The sequence below is a fragment of the Cyanistes caeruleus genome, chromosome 33 (assembly GCF_971803275.1).
Source record: "Cyanistes caeruleus chromosome 33, bCyaCae1.hap1.1, whole genome shotgun sequence".
NCBI lineage: Eukaryota > Metazoa > Chordata > Aves > Passeriformes > Paridae > Cyanistes > Cyanistes caeruleus.
Window position 1 is genome coordinate 1,648,537 of NC_141734.1, and position 3,643 is coordinate 1,652,179.

Genomic DNA, 3,643 nt, shown 5'->3' on the forward strand with positions numbered 1-3,643 from the left:
TATCAACCGGAGCGTCGCCATGGCAACCGCAATGTCACCATGGCAACCGGAGAGTCACCATGGCAACCGGAGCGTCACCATGGCAACCGGAACATTGTGATATCAACCGGAGCGTCACCATGGCAACCGGAGCGTCACCATGGCAACCGGAACATTGTGATATCAACCGGAGCGTCACCATGGCAACCGCAGCGTCACCATGGCAACCGCAATGTCACCATGGCAACTGGAACACCGCCATGGCAACCGCAACGTCGCCATAGCAACCGCAACGTCGCCATGGCAACCGGAACGCCACCATAGCAACCAGAGCGTCGCCATGGCAACCAGAGCATCGCCATGGCAACCGCAATGTCACCATGGCAACTGGAACACCGCCATGGCAACCGCAACATCACCATGGCAACCAGACCATTGCGATATCAACCGCAACGTCGCCATAGCGACCGCAATGTCACCATGGAAACCGAAATGTCACCATGGCAACCGGAACGTCGCCATGGCAACCGGAACGTCGCCATGGCGACCACAATGTCGCCATAGCGACCTCAACATCACCATAGCGACCGCAATGTCACCATAGCAACTGCAACGTCACCATGGCAACCGCAACGTCACCATGGCAACCAGACCATTGCAATATCAACCACAATGTCACCATGGCAACCGCAACGTCACCATAGCGACCGCAACGTCGCCATGGGAACCAGAACATCGCCATGGCAACCAGAACATCGCCATGGCAACCGCAACGTCGCCATGGGAACCGGAACATCGCCATAGCAACTGGAACGTCACCATGGCAACCGGAGCATCACCATGGCAACCGGAACCTCGCCATGGCAACCGGAACGTCACCATGGCAACCAGACCATTGCGATATCAACCGCAACGTCACCATGGCGACCGGAACCTCGCCATAGCAACCGGAACGTCGCCATGGCGGCCGGAACCTCGCCATAGCAACTGGAACGTCGCCATAGCGACCGCAACATCACCATGGCGACCACAACATCACCATGGCGACCGCAACATCACCATGGGGACTGGAACCTTGCCATGGCAACTGGAACGTCACCATAGCAACCGCAACATTGCCATAGCAACCACAACATCACCATGGCAACCGCAACGTCGCCATAGCGACCGCAATGTCACCATAGCAACCGCAATATCAAGATATCAACCGCAATGTCGCCATAGCAACCGGAACATCGCCGTAGTAACCAGAACGTCACCATAGCAACTGCACCGTCGCCATAGCAACCACAACGTCACCAATGATCAGTGCGATATCGATCAGTGTCACGATATCGATCAGTGTCACGATATCGATCAGTGTCACGATATCGATCAGTGTCACGATATCGATCAGTGTCACGATATCGATCAGTGCGATATCGATCAGTGTCGCGATATCGATCAGTGCGATATCGATCAGTGTCACGATATCGATCAGTGCGATATCGATCAGTGTCACGATATCGATCAGTGTCACGATATCGATCAGTGCGATATCGATCAGTGTCACGATATCGATCAGTGTCACGATATCGATCAGTGTCACGATATCGATCAGTGTCACGATATCGATCAGTGTCACGATATCGATCAGTGTCGCGATATCGATCAGTGTCACGATATCGATCAGTGTCACGATATCGATCAGTGTCACGATATCGATCAGTGCGATATCGATCAGTGTCACGATATCGATCAGTGTCGCGATATCGATCAGTGTCACGATATCGATCAGTGCGATATCGATCAGTGTCACGATATCGATCAGTGTCACGATATCGATCAGTGTCACGATATCGATCAGTGCGATATCGATCAGTGTCACGATATCGATCAGTGTCACGATATCGATCAGTGTCACGATATCGATCAGTGCGATATCGATCAGTGTCACGATATCGATCAGTGCGATATCGATCAGTGTCACGATATCGATCAGTGTCACGATATCGATCAGTGCGATATCGATCAGTGCGATATCGATCAGTGTCACGATATCGATCAGTGTCACGATATCGATCAGTGTCACGATATCGATCAGTGTCACGATATCGATCAGTGTCACGATATCGATCAGTGTCACGATATCGATCAGTGTCACGATATCGATCAGTGCGATATCGATCAGTGTCACGATATCGATCAGTGTCGCGATATCGATCAGTGCGATATCGATCAGTGTCACGATATCGATCAGTGTCGCGATATCGATCAGTGTCACGATATCGATCAGTGCGATATCGATCAGTGTCACGATATCGATCAGTGTCACGATATCGATCAGTGTCACGATATCGATCAGTGTCGCGATATCGATCAGTGTCACGATATCGATCAGTGTCACGATATCGATCAGTGTCACGATATCGATCAGTGCGATATCGATCAGTGTCACGATATCGATCAGTGTCACGATATCGATCAGTGTCACGATATCGATCAGTGTCACGATATCGATCAGTGTCACGATATCGATCAGTGTCACGATATCGATCAGTGTCACGATATCGATCAGTGCGATATCGATCAGTGTCACGATATCGATCAGTGTCACGATATCGATCAGTGCGATATCGATCAGTGCGATATCGATCAGTGCGATATCGATCAGTGTCGCGATATCGATCAGTGTCACGATATCGATCAGTGTCACGATATCGATCAGTGTCACGATATCGATCAGTGTCACGATATCGATCAGTGTCACGATATCGATCAGTGTCACGATATCGATCAGTGTCGCGATATCGATCAGTGCGATATCGATCAGTGCGATATCGATCAGTGTCGCGATATCGATCAGTGTCACGATATCGATCAGTGTCACGATATCGATCAGTGTCACGATATCGATCAGTGTCACGATATCGATCAGTGCGATATCGATCAGTGTCACGATATCGATCAGTGTCACGATATCGATCAGTGCGATATCGATCAGTGTCACGATATCGATCAGTGTCACGATATCGATCAGTGCGATATCGATCAGTGTCACGATATCGATCAGTGTCACGATATCGATCAGTGTCACGATATCGATCAGTGTCACGATATCGATCAGTGTCACGATATCGATCAGTGTCACGATATCGATCAGTGTCACGATAGCCACAGGCACGTCGCGATATTGCCCAGCCTGTCGCGATATCGGCCCGGCACGTCGCGACGGCAACGGGCGTGTCGCGACATCGACGGCCCCGCTGCGATATCGGTACTCGTGTCGCGACAGCCCCGCGCGTTGCGATATCCCCTCCCCGTGTCGCGATATCCGTTTGATATCACGATATCCCCTCCCCATATCGAAATATTCCCCTCGATATCGCGATATCCCCTCCCCGTGTGGCGATATCCCCTCCCCATGTCACGATATCCCCCCGATATCGCGATATCCCCTCCCCATATCGCGATATCCCCTCCCCGTGTCGCGATATCCCCTCCCCATATCGAAATATTCCCCTCGATATCGCGATATTCCCTCTCCATATCGCGATATCCCCCTCCCCATGTCACGATAGCCCCCCGATATCGCGATATCCCCTCCCCGTATCACAATATCCCCTCCCCATATCGTGATATCCCCTCCCCATATCACAATATCCCCTCCCCATATCGCGATATC